This window comes from Rhinolophus sinicus, chromosome 16 (assembly GCF_057876585.1).
Source record: "Rhinolophus sinicus isolate RSI-liver-muscle chromosome 16, RSI-T2T, whole genome shotgun sequence".
Lineage (NCBI taxonomy): Eukaryota > Metazoa > Chordata > Mammalia > Chiroptera > Rhinolophidae > Rhinolophus > Rhinolophus sinicus.
In genome coordinates this window covers 44,566,376-44,589,143 of record NC_142516.1, presented here as the reverse complement: position 1 = coordinate 44,589,143, position 22,768 = coordinate 44,566,376, and the positions used below count along the sequence as shown (strand labels likewise).

The following is a 22,768-nucleotide window of genomic DNA, read 5'->3' as shown; positions in this document are numbered from 1 at the left end:
CATTGTTTTAATTTTTTAAAGAAGTATGATATATTCCGTTTACCTTAAGGACTTAATGTGACTCAATATAACTGAGTGATATCTGGTGTTCATATGAATGTAGTCATAATGTGATGTGATATAGAATTCAAGCTAGATGGAAAAAAGGAGCAAACATTGATAAAAGGAAGTACAGAGACGAATGAAAATGGGACGTCACTTGATTTTGATAGTAGGTAGAGTTTTACTTCTTTGAGATAGAGACTAGTATAGGTTAACTTGTTTCCTCTAATGCAGCATCTGTAAAAAGCCACAGCAAACCATCTATGTTTCTTCAGTTCCTGGCTACATCATTTTAAACTTTCATCAGATAATGCAGTTGTTAAAAAACGGGGCCTGAAGTCAGACTGTTCAGACTTCAATTCTAGCTGTACATGACATTGCATAAGTCATTTAACTTTTTAGTGCCTAGCTTTTCTTATCTAAAAAAATGGGGGCTCATAATGCTACTTATCTCATGAGGCTGTGAAAGTGAATTAATAACCAATGCAAAGTGCTCAGAAAAGTGCCTGTCATAGAGTAGCCACCCAATAAATGTTGTCTATTATTATCCAGTGCAGCCTTATACCTCTAAAAATTAAGACAAGGATGAAAGCAGGTAGCAACCCAATAGTCAATCTTACATGTCTAGGGAAAATACTACCTAACACATGCTGGAATGACTTTCTTCAAAGAACTATTCTCTTTCCATCTGTTTTATCTTTTTTTAGACCTCTTTGAGTAGTTCTCGCACTCAATTCTCTCCCAGTTTACATTAGGATTGTGGTATCTTTAACATTTGGCCGAAGTTTAGAACTTTAATTAAGAGGAAATAAAAAGTTACATATTTCAATTTGAAAAAAAAGTCATATGTGGTGGCTTTCAAATATGACTACTCAGTAACATGTCTGAGTTTTTCCAGAAAAGCTTAGCCAAAAGAGCATGGATTTGTCTTCTAAGACTACTAACTATGTATTAACAGATAATTTCTTCTCTCGCTGTTTCCATTTTGCTTTATTCTAAATCATCTCTTTCTCCCTTGTTTCCTATCAGAAGCTAACACCTTATTCTTTTTCACTAATCTGACATTTTGCAATGCTTATTCAGTAAGTGTTATTCATAGAATTGAGATACTTTTGCCTGATGTTCTAAAGACTTCAGGAGAAAGGTACTATGGAAAATATTACAGTTGTTATTATTAACAATAGCAATAGTAGCACACTGCAGCTGGGAAAGAATTGGGAGGAAAGGCATCCAAGTGCTTTTGCAGACATTTTAAGGTTCACACAGCAAAAGCTTCAAAACATGTCTCCTCTTGTATTTTGGCCAAACCAAACCTGTCTCTCCATTTATGTTAATTGTGTCTGAAAACCCAATCCCCAAGGCCTTGGTCTTTTCATCCTCACATTTAGAATTCATTCTTTTGCACTGGTTAGTAATTACTGGCCAATGTCCTGACCACCCAGCTGCACTCTGACAATGTTACCTAGCTTTTGCATTCCCCTCTTCTGCTGAGGTGGGCACTCTTTCCTGCTGTTTAGTGACCGTTAAATCACCCTGCGAAGATGCAAATAGCAATATACACTGCTCCTTAGTTTAGAAAGAGCTGGCAATGTAAGTCTTCTTTTTTTGCACTATGTAAGTAAAATATATATGAGTAGGACATAAATTAAATTTCTCTGGATGTTTATTTCTCTAGATTGAATTTAAAGGTCCAGATCATATGGCCAGGGAAGGCATCTGTGCCTCTTTCCACAAATTCTTCCACATAAGGCTCCAAGCAAGTGCTAAATGTCTAAAGGCAGGGATTTCATCTTCCTTAAAAAACAGTATGAAGGATAAAAAGCCAAATATATGTCACTTTAAGAATCACTTATTTTAGTCTATAGTTCTGTCTTTGAATTGACACCTTCCCTTCATTCCACCATCTGCAACTTATACACAAGGGGACAGTCATTACTCCAGAAATAACAAATCATTAACGTTCAGCATGACCTATTGGCAATAGACATAGATGTAAAGTAGTGCTAAAAGTATTATTTTAAAGGCCTCACTTCCTCATTTAATTTATAATTCTTTATCATCTTTGAACTCTCTTCATAGAAGAAGAAATTAATTCTCAGCTAGCCACAAGATTGGAAACTTAAATGAATGATTAAGCTCATACAGAGCAAGATATAAATGTCTAAAAATAAAACTTAGGTGTCCACATTTTGAGAAGCGTTGGTAGAGTCATTTCTCTATCATGAAATAATGTTTTAGCACCAGGAGACATTGTCATTTGTGACGTATTTGTTGATGGGAAAATTTAAGTAGGAAGAACTTTATATTCTACCGTTGACAGAAAATCACAAAAGTACCCAGCTACTTCCTATAGCTAAAGATATCTCTGTCCTATGACCCTGGAAGCCTTGAATATATCAATGTTAATAATAGATATTAAAGGCAATATGTAAGAGTGAAATATTCATTTATCTGAAGAATACAAGTTGCATTAAGTGATAATCATTCACTGTTATTTTCCTAGAAATTGTTCGGCTATTTCAATCTACATCGAGTGTATTTTTGACGGAAAAATAAAATTGTTTGAGCATCTATTTAGGAGAAATGGGATTCCTGGCTCCTTAGAGCTGCACTGTCCAGGATAGTACCTGTAGCCATGAGTGACTATTAAGCACTTGAAATGTGGCTAGTTCAAACTGAGATGTGCTATAAATACAAAATAGACACTGGATTTCAAAAATTTAGTGTGAAAGGGTAAAATATATCATTAATAATTTTATACTTTTATATTTTAAATGCTAAAATAATACTTTGGACATAATGAGCTAAGTGTATTATTAAATTAATCTGTTTCTCTTTATATTTTTGAGGGAAAAGTTAATTGTTCAAAAACTAAAATTTTAAACTATATTTCTAACTCACATTCCATTTCTATTGGATTGTGTTGCTTCATAGAATTAAACATCGTTAGCAGAGAGGGTGCCGAGAGAAAGATGAGTATAGAATGAAGAGGACTCTATGTGGTCTGTTCCCGAATCCATCCCCTTATTCTGGTATCTGAGCAGTAGAGAGAGAACTACAGACAGGAGCAGAAAGACAAGTTTCCATGGGGAACTGTGAGAACACATGATCCCTACTTGGGAACCACTCTCACAGAACGTAACACAAAAGACAAAAACATGGTAATAAGGAATGTTTTCTTACCTCACTTTAGGCAACTGAACATCTCGATGGCTTCTTTCAGGTCATCTGTGCAGCGTCTGAGATATGGCCATTGGATGTGTCCATCTCACCAGGTACCTGGAAGAAGATGGCCAATGCTAGTTAGACACAACAAAGTCCCGTGTATAACTGGCAGAGAAATAGCAGTTGGCGGAAGCTGACTGTGCATACATGTGAGAGTCCACAGAAGAACATGAAACTTTGTGTGGGGCGACAACAGAGATTCGGGTAGATGTTATCAAAAGCCAGATTCTTATTACCATTATATCTCTCCATTTGTGAGTGCCAACTAGTGAAGATTAGGGGGGAAAATGCATTCCTCAGATTTATTCTTAGAGTCAAAATTTAGAAGGAATATTCATATTTGAATTTCAATCATTACCCATTTATAAGCATTCTTTAAAGAATCTTTCAAATATTGTTTTCTAGAGCTATTGATTTCTATTTTAAAATCAACCTTTACTTCTGGAATACATGTTATGTTTTTCACCTATTGAAGTTTCATTTTTTGTGTGTAAATGCTAGGGTAAATCCATTTCTCCCCTGGATTTATTTTGTTTCATTTTATTCTCCAGTGCTGGGGCTGGTTAGTGAATTTTTCTTTGATTTTTGTTTGTGTAAGACAATTTTTATAATAAATTAATTATTCTAGAATACTCATGGCAGTTCTGCTTCTATGATTGAATATGATTGAACTCTAAGCGATGCAAATAACTCAATGGAAACCCTCCATGCAACTCCTCCAAATGCTGCCTTTATGAAGGGAAGGAAGACAGTAGCTGGAGGGGCTGACTCTCTGTGAGTACGTTGGAGGACTGAAAAAGTGGGAATATGGCTATATTCTTGGTAGTCCTATAAATCTAGAGATAGGTGCTTGATTTTGTTTTGGCAAGGACACTTAAAACCTTCAGCTGTGGCTAAGAATTTGGAAGCCGCCAAAGGAGACTACTGTTTGAAGAACAGCAGTAAGGATTCCACTGAACTTACAAAAAATAAGTCAACAAAATAAATTTACTGAAAAATACAGGTTACCTAATGTGTTTTTCTTAATTTTTGTGTTGTTTTATTTAATCAAGTTTATTTGAGAATTGACTCCTATATGACAATCTATTCTGTCAAGTTTATTGTTAAAAGAGTAGCAATGATTAATGACTCTCGTGAATTTATGGATTTTTATTGTTACTAGGCTAATATTGTAAGCCCAACTAAATCTTGCAATGTATGATACGGATATGTGTGACATTCTTTGGTATATAAATGATTGTGTAAATGCTGATGCTCTGAAGTTTGCTTTCTGAAGTAAATCAACATCAGTTCAAAAATAAATAAATAATAAGGCAAATACTTTGAATTTAGTTAAAGCCTTCTCAAAAAAAACAACAACAAACTTTAAATATTTCTTCTCTATAGAATTAGAAGAAAAGCTGGCTAATTTGCATAAAGTGAGCACAATGCAATTTAGGATCAGATGACTGATCTTTTTAAATGAATATAATCACATCGCTCTGATTTATTATAATCTATTGACAAGAAACAGCTATTCTACAATCTTCTAAACTTTTAAATAGGTACTTTGTAATGAATATGTTGATATTATGTATACGTATTGTGTATACTAATAACATATCAATGGTAATAATAACAAATATAAAATCCTTATTGTGTATCTGATACTGAGCTAAATTTCATCTCTAAGAGATGGCTAATAGTATGACCCCAATTTTACAAATGAGAAAATTAAAGTATAAAGAAGTTAAATTTTAACTTATCCAAAGTGACATTGCTTATATAAGAATTTGAACGCAAGCAGATTAGCTTTTTAACTTCTATACTATACTAACAGGATGTGTTGAGCTATTTGAAGATTGGTGGCTCTGGTTGACATTGGTTGTTTTGGATGACCTGTTTCCTGTTCCCAGTCATTTCATAAGAGTTCCTTGGCAAATGACCCTTCTATTGTATACAATCAACATGGGACTGTCAACGCAGGTAATTTTTCCCTTTCTCTAAGTCTAAATGATGGTCAAATGATCTTTCTTCCTGGAATCCAATTCTTAAGCAGAGTGACACAAGTAAGGGAAGTAATTGGATCTGAGCTATGCCCATGATAATTCCTTGAAGAAAACCCTCCACTAGTTCCCAGGACTCATCTTCCTGAGGGTGACTATGGTTCCTCTTTCATGAGACCTAATTTTTCAGCATCTCTTTTAATATGTTTTATAGTTTTATTTTATCCTTTTGTTTGACTGTTTTTGCTATATTTAGTCACAGTTGCTTTCAGCCAATGAACAATTTTAACTGAGAGATATGAATCCATAACTTTGGATATTCCAAAATAGTTGTGGTCTAAACATTCTTCCAGCGGTATCCCTATGTACTTGAAATCTGGATATTCCAATTTCAACCACTGGATATCCAAATTGTATTTCCAGTATCATGTTGTATATAAAGAACCAGGTCACTCATTCTACTTGTTAGAGTAGCCTCTCTTTTGTTGCTGTTTTGGAAAATGTGGCCACTTTGAATAGATTGTCCTTAAATCAAGAATAGCCAAAAATTAATTGTATTTATCCAATTTATTGGGCTTCAGGAATTTTATTTATCTACTCTTTGTTTTTTTGGTAAGTTGTCTTTATTGATTCCAGCTCCAAAACTCTGTTCCTGTGACCTGTTCTGCCTTTCACATTTGAGGGTTTTAAAATAACTGAAATACATCCAAACAGATGCCCCCATAAAAGGTTAATGAAAGAAGTCTACATTATCAAAATAGTAATAATAATAATAATAGCTCCAAATTGTTGAAGTCTTATGTACCAACAGGTTGATATATCCTTTACTTGTTGTTTTGTTTTAATTTCTCAGAAACACTGTAAATTAGGTGATGTTTTATACATGAAGAAGCCACATTTCAGAGTAGTTAAGTAACCTGCTCATGGTTTGCACATTCTTTATATTCCTTTTTTGCCCCAACAATTCACCTATTAAAGTGATATCCAGTGATTTTGTGAGAACTCTAGAAGCCCAAATAAATAATTCTTCTGGAACTTCTAAAATGTTACTCTTAAGGGGATCTCAGATTTTAATCCTATAATTTGGCTTTGTTTTATCTTCTTTTAAGGGAAGTTTAATTAAGAAAATACTGAAGAAACATGTATAGCTGACATAAAATGAACAAAGAATAATCATGGGCAGAATTCATTTGAGTAAGCAGAGTTGATGCTTTTAGAAATTGGTCATGAGAACAGTGGCAGGGTTGTTAAAATCTGAACTAAAGGTGTTTCCTTCAAAATTTTAACTTTATTTTCTTATCTACTGATTGAGAAAGTAGACTCCATGAAGGAGAACAAAAACATGCTTTGGAGGTTGCTTCCACCAAGATATGGGTCATTTTTTGAAGTTCCCCTGGGTGAGCCACATCCACTCAGCTGACTTGGAACCACCTATGGAACCTGACAGCCAGCAGAACAGAGAATCTGCTGAGATCCACCTGTGTGTGCTAGAGGATAAAGTTCCCCAGGACAAATATCACATAGCATTGTAAAATGTAAAATGGCAATTCAACCAAGTATAAACAACTGATAACACTATTTTTTAAAATGTAAAATATATTAAACTTTTAAAGGTATATTTTATGTTAAACCATATTAGGAAGTATATATTATCAGGGTTTCAAAAGAAAATAGATGCCACATTCCAATGTATTTAACTAAATAATTAATGAAGGGACTATTTACAGAGATGAACACAGAACAACAATGGATGGTGAAGCACACAGGAACTAGCAAGAGTGGGGAACAATTACCAAATTCGAAGGATTTATTTGTGATGCATCTTTAAATCTCTAGTGTCTAATACAGTAACTGTCATATATAATTGTCATGATCATCTTCACACTAGCTATGATTTAATGAAGGCTTCTCACGTGCTGGCCACTAAAGCTCTATACACATCATTTCACATGTACATAGCCACTTTGTGCTTGGGGAACTATTGATTGTATTTTACAAACTGGACAATGAAATTCAGGAGTCAAAAATGTGTAGGCATTCACGCAAGTAATATGTGCTGAAGCAGAATTAAAAATCATACCTGGCTGACTTAAAATACTGTGCTACTTAATTTGTAGTAAGTGAAGGCCTATTTTAGACATCAAGTAAATGATTTCTACTGTTTACTATTAAAATTTTACAACTCCAAACCCAGTAGACCACTAGTTTTCCATTTACTCCAGGAAATACTTAAAATATATAACTGTCGTTTATCCTGGTATTTTGCCGTACAGCTCTTCACGTTTTGTCTCTCACCCAGATAACAAACTCCCCAAGGGCAGGTCCCTTAGGTTACACAGAATCTCAGAGATTCTGGCACTTTGCAAATACCAGTCTTTGCTTATTTATATGTATATTCTTTCTATGCTTATTTCTATAGTTCTCAGCATGGCTACAAGCATAGTTCTCACATGGTTTTTATTAAAATTATGTTCTAGAGCAGCAATTTCTGTGTCACAAATACATGACACAACTTATGTTTAGTTTCAAATCAAAATTAATTTTGTTTTCCTACTGCCTCTACCTCCTTTGAAATTTTGAAGATGTCCAACATGGGCTTTGCAAAACTACAATAAGAACTTATTTTTATAAAGGGCAAATACTGGACCTTTCTGAATCATATCTCTATTGTAATGGCTGCCATATTCATATGGCTTCCCGACCTTGGTAGATAAAGTCCTTACTGACTGCTAACCAGTCTGACTGACCTTGAAATCAATAAGGGAGATTTGTTCAAGACAATCTTGCAATCTCTTTAGCAAAGCATCAAAGCTCTTCTATGACTTGGACCAAATTTAATGCAAATTTGAATATTCCAGCCTCTCTTCCTAGCATTCTCTCCATCCATGAATCATAGACTCCAGCTGCAGAGGACAGTCAACAAATATGCTGTGCCCTATGACTCTCCCATTTTACACTGCCAATTTCCAATTCCTGGACTTCTCCTTATGTGGGACTCTGAAATAACCAATATGCAACTCAAACTGTAGTTTGCAATACAGCCTATTGTTTAGGAGTACATGATTTGGAGGTAACCCAATTTTTCTAGTTCTAGCATGTCTTTGATTAACTCTCCGACCTTGAGCTTGGCACGTAACCACTCTATTATTTTCTGCATCTGCAACACAAGAAAAATGCCATCTATTTCAACATAGTTGTGAAGATTATAATGAGCTTATGAAAGTAAGATGCTCAGCACAATGCCCAACACACAACAAATGCTCAGAAAATATTATCCAGATCAAATATTTTCTCCTGTATGAAGGCTTCCTATTCTTGCCCAAATGAGATTATTCACTTTCTTCTTTGATCACTTGGCGCATGTTAGTCACCATCATGATGACAATTTCCTCATTGTACTATAATTTTTGTGCCTGTATTCCATAATAAGAACATGTGTCTTTAACTTCTTTGTGTCTTTAGAACGGTTGCTTCATATGTGCTTATTAGGAACTGGGATGAAATCATTGAATAAATAAATGGGTGCTAAGATATAAAATACTCTTATATGAAGATGTTAATTATTTTAAAGTGACCAAGTTACTTCAAAATGAGTAATTTAAGTAATGAGAGACTCTGTTTTAGTATATACTTCACAAGACCTAGTCAATAGAAAGGCTTGGCCATATGATCTTTATGATTCATTTAATCAATCACTCATTTCTCCCTGTAGTTGAGAAGTGGAGAGTCTTTTCTTCACCCGTAGATTTCAACAATAACTGGAAACAAACCAGTCCATGGGATCAATGCCTGAAACCATCAGGGTGGTATACACTTTGCAATCCTTAATTAATTTGTGGCAAACACACAGCAGTCTCCCCGCCAGCTTCATCTGCATACAGCAGCATAATCATTTTTTGTCTTATAGTAAAGATTTTTTTATGAGTCATAAGTCTTCTCCAGAGGGTGTGGTTATCATCTGATAATCACACCCTTGGGAGATTAAAAACACTTATCTTTGGATCATGACTTGCAATGCCCCAGGGGTGTGATTATCTCAGGAAACTCACGCTCTCTGTCATGCCTAATTGCTTAATTATTATAGCAGCAAGTTCACACCACCATATAGGAGCTAAAGTTGTGTCAGCATTTCCTCTATAAATTCCTTTTCTAGGAGTCTATAACTCAGCCATTAAAAAAAAAAAATCTATGTTCCGTTGAAGCACTGCACTAAAGGTCTTATTGAAAGAAACATATTTCTTCAATAGATTATTTTTATCTCGAAAATTGGGTCCCTGTCTCCCTAGTGAGTTGACCAAAGAAATAAATGCTAATTAAATGTCTTTAAATCATATGTTTTTCTGGGCAGCTGGGAAAACAATACACATTCTAAAGACATAAATATGACTTCATCTATCTAAAGAGCAAGAACGGCTCATGCAATTTCCAGTTTCCTTGGAAATACACTTTTTAGAACCATTCATAAAACATTTTTTCCTTTTGTAAGTAGAACAAGCTAAAACATAGTTGGAAAATTTCAGATATGTAAATTCCAAACCTCAGCTAAATATTTCCTTAGGTCGTACACTTTTAACTTTCTAAAGAGGATTGAGTAAAGGGCAGTTAGGTAGAAAGTGGGAGATGAGATGCAGCTAAAACACTGCATAGTTGTTTTTAATAAGGCCTCTCAATCTTATCAGTGTCTCAAAGGTGACAAATTTATCTTAAAGCCTGGAAGAGTCTGACTTACAGAGATCAAATTCACAAGAAATCAAAGATTGCAAGATACTCTGCTTATGCATTAATATACAAGATGTGTATTAAATCTGCTAGCCATAATTCATCTGAGGTAACACCTTTCTAAGAACAGCATTCCTGAAATGCTAATAAAATGTTCCCTATCAGTGGAGAATTAGATCAAATAGAAGGAGTGTTGAGTATTTCATACTGAATGTGCTGAGGGCTAAAGGTGTTCCTTGCATCAGAAAACACCCACCTTCTGTTACTGATAGTTTCTGGGATTCTTCTGCATAATCTTTCCTTGGGACGGTATTCTAGAATTTGAGCTTCAATGTTATATCCCAGTCCAGTGGGCCTGAGAAAATACACGTCTAGAAAACTTATGTCTTGGACTGAACCTCCCCAAAAAATAGAAGGAGAAAAGTTACTAGTAATTTCTGAATTCCTAAACTGATCCTTTCATTTTACTTGGTAAAGTTCTTTAGTCTTTTTTTTTTTTTTCTTTTCAAGAGATGCTGCAATTTCTCCATTAAATGTCACAGAGTTGATGAACACTGGTCCCTCCTGGGGAAACTACCTTTGCCAGAGCATTACTTCTGATATCAGGCCCATCTTAAATTATTTGTTCTTTAATAAACAAAATTTAAAACTAAATGATACTCTAAAGAATTTAGAATGAAATGTAAATGTCATAGTTTCTTAAAAAAAAAAAATTCAAAACAAAAGTGTCTCCAGATAATGACAATATATACTCATTTCCCTCCTCATAAAATAAAAGTGATTCTCCTCATTCATGACTAGGACATCTTACATTGTTAAATAAGAGTACAATACGTAAATGCAAGCGCATTTACTGATTTTTCTTAAAAATTTGAAATGTTGAGTAATATCTTACTTTCATAGAATACAGGCATGTACTTCAAGTGTTTTGCTGTGTTTTTTAGAATCAGTGATGAGGGAACTAACTAATCCATCAGGAAAATAAGAGAAAGAAGATAATAATCAGAACAGAAACTAAAAATATTTATCTTCATTGCATAAATACATTTTACTGTAACTTTCACATGGAAAGTTTATAATCATTTTACAGATACGTGTGTTAGAGTACCCACTATATAGTTACCACTAATATAGTTACCAGTAATGAGGTAACAATCGATGAAAACATTGGTGTTTTATGAATACTAAAATCAAGATGGTTCATTAAAAGAAGAAATAGTAACAGTTGCTAAATAGAATGATAGCTAATATAGAAGACACTATGTATATTCTATTCTACTCATGTTTTACTTCATATGTTATTAAAGTGTAAAAGAAAAAAATAGATTCATAGATACCTGAAGATTTGAAGATAGACAAATGAGGAAAATGAGGTTCTGCAGTGTACTACACAATTATTCTGGAACAAAAATATTGTGGCATTTTTTTCTACCGTGTTTAACATTTATTTATACATAGCATACCAAGAGTGTTAATAACAGGCATTTTTTAGGTTAATTAAGATAAAGATAGGTTAGTAACTACTAGTCTGGAAGGCTATTAGCAGGGCAAGAGCTTACCTAACAATGTACGGATGAACATAAAATATAAAGATGCCAATTTTTGAAAATGTATATGAGGAATAAGATTCATATTTCACTATAGGTTTTTTTTTTTTTTAACATTTTGGAAATCAGATACTTCTTGAAGAAACAAAAGTCTGTATGGTCATATAAACAAAATTTAGCATAGAATTTTACAGAGTTCATGGATTCCTTAGAGCCTATTCAGAGAACACAAGAACCTCAACTACACAGAGAAGACATATAGTAGATAATTATTACTGATGATTAATGTAGGTAAAAACAATTGCTTCAGGAATTTAGAACTTATTTGAATTTTGACAAATGTATATACCTATTCAACCGCCACCACGAACATGATATTGAACATCTTTGCCCCCCAAAATTCCTTCCTTCTCCTATGCAGGCAACACCCACCTCAACAGTGGCCCCAGACAATCCAAGACATTGCTGTCATTGTGAATTAATTTGGCACTAACTAAAGTTTCCCAGAAATGGATTCATACAATATGTACTCTTTTTCTGCCAGCTTCTTTTGCTCAGTATAATGTTTTTGAGATCCATCCATGTTGTATGTAATGGTAGTTTGCACTTTCTTTTTGCTGATAGTGGTCAAATGTGTGGATGTACTATTAATAGATAATTGTATTACTTTCAAATTTTGGCTATAATGAACAGAGCTGCTATGAACATTTGTGTGTAAGTCTTTGTGTGAACAGCTGTTTTCATTTTTCTTGGGTAAAGATTCAGGATCACAACTGGGAGGTGATATGGTAAGTACAGATTTTACTTTAGGAGAAACTCTCAAAATGTTTTCCATAATTGACGTGACATTTTACATTCCCACCAATGATATATGATAATTCCAGTTATTTCACATCCATGACAATCCTTTTTATTGTCAACCTGTAAAATTCTAATGGCCCAAATTATAAAGTGAAGTGGAAGTATATGGTATCTCACTGTGGTTTAACTTTGTGTTTTCTTGATGATTAATGGTGTTGAACATCTTTTCATGTGCATCATGGCCATTTATATATTATTTTACAAGATGTGTCTGTTCAAAATTTCACCCATTTTTAAAATTGGGTTGTATGTCTTATTTCTTGAGATTTTAGAGTTCTTTATATATATTGGGAAACCATTCTTAGGAGATGTCTATATCTAACATTTTCTTTTTTGCCAGTTTGGGACTTGCCTATTCATATTGCTAATGGTAAATTTTGAGGAGTGTTTTTTCATTTTATTTTCCTAATTGATAAAATAAACATCATAATTTTCTCCTTTATTTTACATACTTTGTGTGTCCTTCAAATTTTAGCCTAACTCAAGGCTCAAGGTCAGACAGAATTTCCCCTTTGTTTGAGTGTGTGTGTGTGTGTGTGTGTGTCCGTGTGACACAAGATAAGAGTTGAAGTTCACCTTCCTCCTTAGAGATATCTAATTGCTTCAGCTCAATTTGTAGAAAAGATAATCCTTCCTCCACTGAGTTGTCTTGGCCCCTTTGGCAAAAGTAAATTAACAAATTGTACATGAATCTACATCTGAACTCCATTCTCTGCCACTGATCTACATGTCTGCAAATATTACACTTTTTAGTATACTCTAGCTTTACAGTAAATCAAAGGCAGGTAGCTGGCTCTTGAACCATTTTTTTTCCCCCCCTTAGTGGGTGCACCATTCCCGGAAGTACTGCAATAGTGGGTCTATGCGCGAGTGGACAGAGCAATCTCCTATTCCATCTCCCAGATCCAAAAATCCATTTAATATATTGTCCTCGGATAGAGGACGTATTAGATATTAAACTGATAAGAACAGATACTACACTTGATCTTAGCCAAAAGGCTGAGAAGCGATTCACTTTTACTTTTGATTTTAGTAAATTGAGCCTTCTCTGTTTTCTTGGTTAGCCTAAATAAAAGTTTGTGAATTTTGTTTATCTTTTCTCGAGGAGTTAAGCTTTGGTTCTGCTCTCTTTATTGAGAGATAAAAATTGAGAACCATTTAACTAGACTGAGAAAAAAAAGTAGAGTCAAATAAATTAAACCAGAAGAGAAAGAAATAAAATCAGAACATATGCTGCAGAAACTATTTGTACTAGCATGTTTTGATTACTGCAATTTTGTAATATATTTTGAAATCAAAAACTGTGATGCCTCTAGTTTGTTCTTTGTCAGAATTGATTTGGCCACTCATGGTCTTTCGTGGTTCCATAAAAATTGTAGATTTTTTTCCTTATTTCTGTAAAAAATGCCATTAGGATGTTGATAAAGATTGTACTGAATCTGGAGATCATTTTGGGTAGTATGGATACTGTTATAATACTAAGTCTTCCAACCCATGAACACAGGATATTTTCCCATTTGTTTGTGTCTTTCCTTTCTTTCAACAGTGTTTTGCAGTTTTCAGTATACAACTATTTTTCCTCATTGGTTAAGTTTATTCATAAGTACTTTATTCTTTTTGGTGCTATTTATTGTAAATTAGATTGTTTTCCTATTTCTTTTTCAGATATTTTATGAGTTAGTGTATAGAAACACAACTGATTTTTATATGTTGATTTTGAATCCTGCAATTTATTGCTGTAATTTTTTATTAGATTCCACAGTTCCAAACAAGTTGATTCTTGTCAATTTTTTGCCAGTTTAATGGTTACTTCATTGGAGGAATGCTTCTTAGAACACTTTGTTCTAACATTTCCATGACATCATCTCTTCCAAATCACAAATTTTGGTGTTATGCTTTCTTTTTTATTCAATTCAAAATATTTTCTAATTTTCCTAGTAATTTCTTTTTTTTGACCCATGGTTTATTTAGAATTGTGCTGTTTACATTTCACATACTTCATAGTTTTCCAGACTTTTTGCAATTACTGGTCCCTAGTTTAATTCTGTTTCAATAAAAAAAAAAAATTATATTAGCCTTTAAAATATATATATATTGAGACCTGTTTTATGGTCCTGCATATGGTTTATCTCAAAGACTATTTCCTGTTTATTCCAGCAGAATATACTTGTGTATTCCGCTGTTGTTGAGCATTGTGTTCAATGAATGCCAATTATGTCAAGTAGGTTGAATGGATTTTTAGATCTACTTACTTTCATTTTTTCTGTCTGTTTGTTCCATTAATTATTGAGAGAGATGAGTGTTGAATTCTCAAAGTATAGTCATAAAAGTGTCTATTTCTTTTTTCGGGATGTGTTTGCTTTATTTATTCTGAAGCTCTCCAATCAGATGCAGATAGCTTTAGGACTACCTTGCCTTCTTTATAAATTGATTCTTTTATCATTAAGAATTGTCCTTCTTCCTCTCCGGTAAGTATTCTTGTTTCTTCATATTGTCTACTGTCAATATATATTAAATCCAGCTTTTATGATTAGTGTTTACATGGTATAGCCTTTTCCATATGTTTGCTTTTAAAATAATCTATGTGATCATCTGTGTCCTTATATTTAACGTTTATTTCTTACCAACATATTTAGGTCTTTTATTTAAATAGGGTGTTAAATAATTTATTTTTAACGCAATTACTGAAATGTTTGAATTTAAGCCTACTGTTTTTCTGGTTGTTTTCTATTTTTCCCATCTGTTCCTTCTTTCCTTTTTAACTGCCTTCTTTTGGATTAATTGAGTAATTTATAGGATGCTATTTTATTTCTATTATTGACTGCAGCATAGGTTGCAAGATAATTTCTAGGATTGCTTTTAAATATGTTTAAGAAAGTTGTATGATAACCTTTATTCTAGTCATAATTTAATCCTAATACTAATTTATGGCTCTTTAATGAATATTTTGACTCTTCAGAGTGAACGCTTCACTTGGTTGGTTGCAACTCAAATGCGTCATAGCCCTTTGTGAGTTTTGGGAACCATTTGGAACCTCTGACTCCATTTCCTCAAACCACTGAGACTCTCATCCTCTCCTTAGAATCTCCTCTATACTCAACGAGGTTCAGAATGTTCCTCCAGTGAAAAGTCAAATCAATTCTAGAGCTCAGCTGGTTTGTTGGCTTGTTTCCTTTATCTCAGGGTTCACAAATTTGTGTTGCCTATTTTTCAATGTTTTAAAGAGTTGGTAATTTTTTTCCAATTTCCTACTTGCTTATGGAAGGATAGTAAGGTTGGTTCCTTTTACAAAATCAAGGTTTGTGTTAGTTTTCTAGGGTACTATAAATACCACAAATTGGGTGGCTTAAACAATAGGAATTTATTGTCTCACAGTTCTGGAAGTCAGAAGTCTGCACTTAAGCTGTTGGCAGGGCCATGCTCTCTTTGAAGGCACTAGGGAAGGATATGATCCAGGCCTCTCAGCTAGTTTCTGGTAGTTTCTTGGCTTGTGGCAGCATAGCTTCACTCTTGCATTCTCCCTTAGTGCATATCTCTGTGCTCAAATACTCCCTTTTCTGAAGGACACCAGTTATATTGGATTAGAGGCTCACCCTACTTAGTGTGACCTACCTCATTTTAACTAGTTACATTGGCAATTACTCTATTTCCAAATAAGGTCACATTCTGAGGTATTGGAGTTTAGGACGACAACATACAAAATTTGGGGAAAACAATTCAACCCATCACAAGGATGGAAGCTGAATCCCCAACATGATTTATGACATTGATCAGAAATTCTGCATTCATGAGTTAAGAAACATTATGGAGACAGCTATTGTATATGACATGATTTTGACTTGGGAGTAGCCAGTACAGAAAAATTGCTATTGCATAGAAAACACTGACATGGAATTGCTCAGTCTGACAAAGTATATCCTTAAACATGCAACTTTCTTTACTGTTGAGAGGTTGTAAATTTTTGCTGCAGGTTTTGCTTTAGTATTTTGCTTCATTTTCTTATCACATTTTTATTATCATACTTTCTATACAATAAAGATGGTCAAGAAACTTAGTTAACCTGACCAGGATTTACATAGTGTCCAAAATTAGCTCAGTGAATTTAAATGTCATTTTTTCCATTTTTATACATAATTAATTGTCAGTATACTGTTCGAAGCTTTGTAATTTAAAAAAATATTAATTGAAATTTCTGCTTAAAAATAACTTTAGTACAAACTGTGAGGTTCTCTAGCCTCTAAAACATTTCCTGTCTTTGCAAGAAACATTGTTTCTATGTCATAACTTTTTTTTTTTTTTTTACATAACAGTGACATTAGGGAATAAAAACGTATCATTATAAACTATCAAATTATATTGATTTATAAGATATGTTCATTGATAAAACATGTAGTTAGGAGTAATTTTTAAAAAAATAAGACTTATTATGACCTTTAAGAATATAGCACTATTATAGATGAGCATCCTTGTATTTTTTTATTTTCATCTGATTGAAATTGAATATTTAATAGAGATATGTTAAAACAAAAATTTTCTAGTATGTTTTTATAATTTTATTAGTTTTTATAATATAATTTCAGTATACATTGTTAGATTCACCCAGATTCTTGGTTACAACTTCCTAAACGATTATCCATTTTATCCAAATATGATTTCAGTATTTGTGCCTGTAAATTATTTCTTATTAAAATTCTATTGTAAGCAGTGTATTAAGACATCTTGTTTAGTTCTTTAAGCCTATGTGACATGTTTTTCTGTGATTGATGAATTTAATATAATTATATCAATTTTGATAAACTATATAATTGTTCTTTTTTCCTTATCTAATTTTGGAGTTTAAAAAAATTATCAATTTTTCCTTCCTTTTCATTCTTGTTTTCTATTGTATTGAAAAAAAAGTGTATTCTTTTCCAAATTCTCTTTTCTGATTATATGTGTTTTAAATATTTTCTATTAATGACATAGGTTATTTACTAATGTATTTTAAACTATGTATTTTACTAATAATGACAATTTTTGTTTGTTTAGGATATCAATCTTCCTTTCTCCCAGTATAAGATTAGTAGCATGCTTTCAATGTCTATTGAACAATTCTACTACTCTTACACCCATGAATATCCATGAAAGTTACTGTTATCTAGAGTTTTAGTCCTATCTTTAAACAACAGTTAACATTTTTTAAAGTTAACAATTTTTTGTTCAGTACTTAATATCTGTTTCTGTGTTGATTAAGGTTACTGTCATTCCACTGTTTCCTTCTGAATTCATGTTTCTTTTTGTTGAAGTATATCCTCTAGTGTTTTAAAATAAAGATAAATAGTTATTCTTTGTATACCTGAAAATGTGTTTATTTTTTCATATTTGAATGTACTATAGGTTACCATAAATTTATAGGCTGACAGTAATCTTTATCAGCATCTTTAAGTTGTAGAACAACATATTATTGTTTAGAAAGGATATAAAAACTGGTGAAACAGATAGAAAAAAATCACAAGATGATAAATAAAAAATTTGTTTTGGTAATTTCACTAAATGTAAATCAGTTAAGTACTCCAATTAAAAGACTAAATTTGTTAGACTGCATTAATACATACACACAATGATACGTTACTACTAAGAGAAATATAATATGCTCATCTATGCAGAAATGGAATTTTGTAAAATTGAATACCCAATCTACACATCTAAAAATGGTAGGTCCTAGCCAGTGCAATAAGTCATGGAAGAGGCATAAGAGTAAGGGAACATATAGTGTACTAGAATCAATAAGTGAATTACTCAAGATCATAGGATAAAACTTAAAAACTAAAAAAAAAAAAAAAAAAAAGATGGGAATTCTGAACTATTAACAAAGATTTAAAATACTAATATTTATCATAGCATTGAAAATTAGGAATTAATCTACCAAAAGACCTCAAAGTCTCTATACAGAAAGCTATAAGACATTACTAGAGGAATTTAAGAAAATCTAAATAAAGGTAATGCTAATATACCATATTTAGAGTAATGAAAAAAATCAATATCGTAGGGTTGTCAATTATCCCCAAATTTATAAATTTAATGTAATTCTATTGTTAAATCCCAGCACATATTTTTGTAAATTTATAGGCCAATTCTTAAATTTATATAGAAATGCAAAGTACCAGGAATAGCCCGGGAAATTTTGAATAACAAAGTGAGTGAGAGAAAAAAATGAGAATATAGTGAGACTTGATTTATTACTTTGAGGTTCTTATAATGATCTGAAAAAAACAGTAGACTTTTAAGTAGTAGTGTTGGGACAAAATGACAAAAAATCAATTCCAGACTGATGTAGACTAAATAAGAAAGATAACATTATAAAATTTCTAGAATATACAATAGGAGAGTATCTTTATGATTGGAGAAGGCAGCACAAATTCTTGACCAACACACAAAGAAACATCGAGCATAAAAGCAAAGATTAATGAATTGTATTACATTAAAAATAAGAAATTTTGTCCACCAAATGACAAGATTAAAAATGTGAAAGGCTATATCTGTTTTCCAACTAACTACATGCAAAATACACACACACACACACACACACACACACATCACTGCTAAAAAGACAGGTAACAAAAACAAAAAAATTGAACAGATATCCCAAAGACAATGACTATTGTTCAATAAACACATGAAAAGATGCAAAACATCTTTAGTGATCATGGAAGTATAAATTAAAACATATTGTGATAGCATTAACACCCATAAGATAGACCAAAAGATAAAAATGTTGATTAATGAAATTTAATAGATATGTAGTAATCACTGATCGCTCAAATAGATAACATATTTTTTCAATAAGTACATGGTGATTTAGAAAATTTAATATTTCTATATTGCAAAGTGAAACTTAAATAATTAAAAAATATATTTTAAAGGCCAAATTTTCTGATCATTTTAAAATGAAATAGAAAAAAATAACTGTAAGTTGATCAAAATATTAATTGCTTGAAAATTAAACACATAGCAGGAAAAACCTTATATCTAAAATAATAATAATTGCAATAATACTGTATGCCTATTAACTCACTTATAATAATCATAACCCAGAGGTAGACACTATATTCCCTAGCGATTCAGGCAATGATCTAAGTGATGTTTTTATCTTGTTCCTCAGTTTTTGATGGCTGCTCTGGAATTAACACAGAAGAGTAGTTCTCCTTGATCTTAGGCCCCCACATGTTTATATTTTATATAGATAAACTCTTTCTGATGACGTTAATGGTATCATCAAATGCTGCATTTTTATATTTTCTTTACCTCTATTTTCTTTTCTATCAGTCCAAACGTATCATTACTTGTACTCAGCATTTTCTCAAACATTCTATTTCAGGGCTTTCTCCCTTTCTTTTTTGTGGAACTAATAGGCTTTGTCCTTTTAATCTTGGGGGGCATATTTTCTGTGAATCTAGAAGACTTTGGATGGAAGATTAGGGATCTAAATATGCTCATTCTTCCGCCCTGCATCCTGAGGTAGAAAATCCTAGAAGCATTTTAAACACACATGTATAGAGTACTAATGGTCAACATGACTATTTAGGTTTTCAGTTTTGTTTTGCTGAGGGTAGTCAAAGCAGCAATTTTTAACTATGTACGTGGGGGAATGGTTGTAACTATAACTGATAGATTTTTCTTTCAATTATAGACGAAGACCAAAAATCTACAATCTTCCTTGGCATCTCCACCTCATCCAAAGCAGGTTTAAAAAGCAACTTAGAAACCTAGGTTCACACTTGTTAAATGAGATACAATTCATGAAACCTCAGGTGTGAAAATATCTACATGGGACAAAATAGCCAATAACTGCTTAGTTTATAAGAAAGACATCGCATAAGCTAAAAAAACAGTTCATTTTAACCTCTGATTTTTTTTCTTGTTTAACATCTATTCCTTTAATATTTATAGGTCCTTCTCCTTTAGTTTATGGTTCATTCCTAATTTAATTAATAGGATTTTGTTATCCTTCAGATATTCTTGGGTTCCTTTAAATAACATTATGACAAAAAAAAAAAAGTACCATTATATGTAATGATCACTGTTACATTTAGAGGACACTGATATACTTTTAAATATAGTATGTGAGGAGAGGGACGAAAATTTGGGATATTAGGTAATAGGGATTGTGAAGTGAATTGATGTTTATTGAGTGCCTGCTATTAATACTAACTTTTAACCTTTTTTGAGAAATTACTATGTGTTTGATACTATGCTAAACATGTTACATGTATCAGCTCATTCGTTTTTCACAATAATCCTAAAATGAGTTTCCTCATCTAAGAGGTGGTAAGACCAATGCTCACAAGATGTGGGGGGGGGAGCAAAAATATTGTCTAGTCATTAATCATAGGAATAGAAGATAATTATCCACACAGCTAGAAATGGCAAAATAGCATGTCTCTCAATCTATTGCTTTTTCCCACAACTTGTTTTCCTTACAATGCCAATGTCAGAATAATGGTCATGTAAGCTTATCTCCCCACCTCCAGTTTTATCATTTTGATAATTCTTCTGGAAAAATGGAAATTGCAGACAGGATTTGCAACTTCAGGACACTAGCTAAAATCAAATGCATGATTCCTGATTATCAGAAGACTGTCTCTTTCTTCATTTGACCGCGTATGTTCATGATCCAATTTTAGAAACCTGGCCAATTCAAATTAAAACATTCCAGTTTGCTAATCACCCTCCAGAAATGACTGCCCAAGAGATGCAAGGACATATGTTGGTAACTGATTAAGTCTTATCTTGCTTCAACTGCATTTTATTATAAATAAAATAATTTATGTGTGACAATTGCAATGATTCCATTAATTGTTTTCAGAACAGCTTCCCTTCCAGTAAGTATGAGGAACTTAATTGCTTACTTTATCAAAATTACACATCACTGGTACGGAGAGACTCTGTAAACTCACTTGTCAGGTAGTATGCAGGTCTGATGTGTTCTGAGTGTAGATCATGCAATCAAAAAAACTAATTTATATCTTAAAATGTACTTTTGCTTACTTTAATTTTCTCATGTTATTAATACTGCATTTACTTATGGCTGATATACCATGGGCAGTATAGAAATTACTGGTTTTTATGAATATTTAACACAATAATACCTCTCCTTAGATGATGTAGCCTTTTAAAAAAATACAACAAGTAAGGAATAAATTTGTAGAAAGCTTTCTTTTGAAACTTACAGAAGTTTTAGATGTTTTACACTGATTTTAAACATCTGAACTTTTGAAGGGACCTTAAGAAAATCCTGTTCTGTCTGGCAGATGAATCATGATATTAATATTTCCCCCCATTTTAAAATATAATTGCAAAGTATCTAAAAGATCAGATGAGTTGTCCAAAGCCAATCAAGGAGTGTTAGTCACAGAAAGGAGATAAGAAAGCAGGTTTTTTGGTATATTTATTTGTTATTTATTTAATCTGATAAAGCATAGTCCTACTTATCCAAAGCTGGTATGTTTATTTAAGATTAAATGGAAAGGGTGGAGTAATTCTGGCTATTTCCATAGCATTTTCACCTAATAGTATGTAGTACATATTACAGATACAAATTTGAGGATGAATTGCTGAACACTGGGTGATTGATATGAAGGAAGACCAGATTTACAAATACTGAACATTTGGCAAAACTGTAAAGAACATCATTTCTCTATGACAGATGAAACCACTGGCTTCTCATACACATCAAAATGTTATTCTAGAAACAAAAATTATAATTCCATGTGTCTCTAAAACATGTATGAACTTTTTAATAGAATACCGTCAATTAATTGCATTTGAAATTCTGTATACCAGGCATTTTCACAACTATTTGGTTCTTACAACATCCTTCAAATAGGTAGGACAGGTATTTTCATTTTATGTTATGTTATGTTATTTGGTTCCATTTTATTTTATTCTATCCCATTTTATTACATCCCATTTTATCCCATCCCATCCATCCCATACCACCCCACCCCACCCCACCCCACCCCACCCCACCCCACCCCACCCCATCCCATCCCATTCCATCCCATCCCATCCCATTTTATTCCATTCCATTCCACTTCATTCCATTCCATTTTATTCATTTTATTTTACCATTTCCATTTGACAGTTAAAAAAAAAAAAAAAAAGAAAGAAAGAAAGAAAGAAAGAAAACCAGAATAATGTAGTTTAAATCACTTCTCAAAAGTCATATTCATTGGAAGGGACATATTTGGAATATCACTCAGGTCTTAATTTAGGTTATGGTCATAATCCACCACATTCTTATGCTAATACTTTTGTTATTCAATGACCTGCTTGCAAGCCAGATTCCTTCACTAAACTTTGCTAACTGTGACAATGAAATAGAGGGAACTTAACTTGCCCTCAAAAACA

The 22,768-nt window shown here is 32.7% G+C and overlaps 1 non-coding gene across 1 annotated transcript; it reads right to left on the bottom strand.

The window, feature by feature from the left end:
• Nucleotides 1–13,200: 13,200 nt before the first annotated feature.
• On the bottom strand, nt 13,201–13,390 carry LOC141571448 (U2 spliceosomal RNA). Its single transcript, XR_012496188.2, has one exon. It is a non-coding gene; the product is annotated as a U2 spliceosomal RNA (small nuclear RNA).
• Between the last annotated feature and the right edge of the window lie 9,378 nt (nt 13,391–22,768).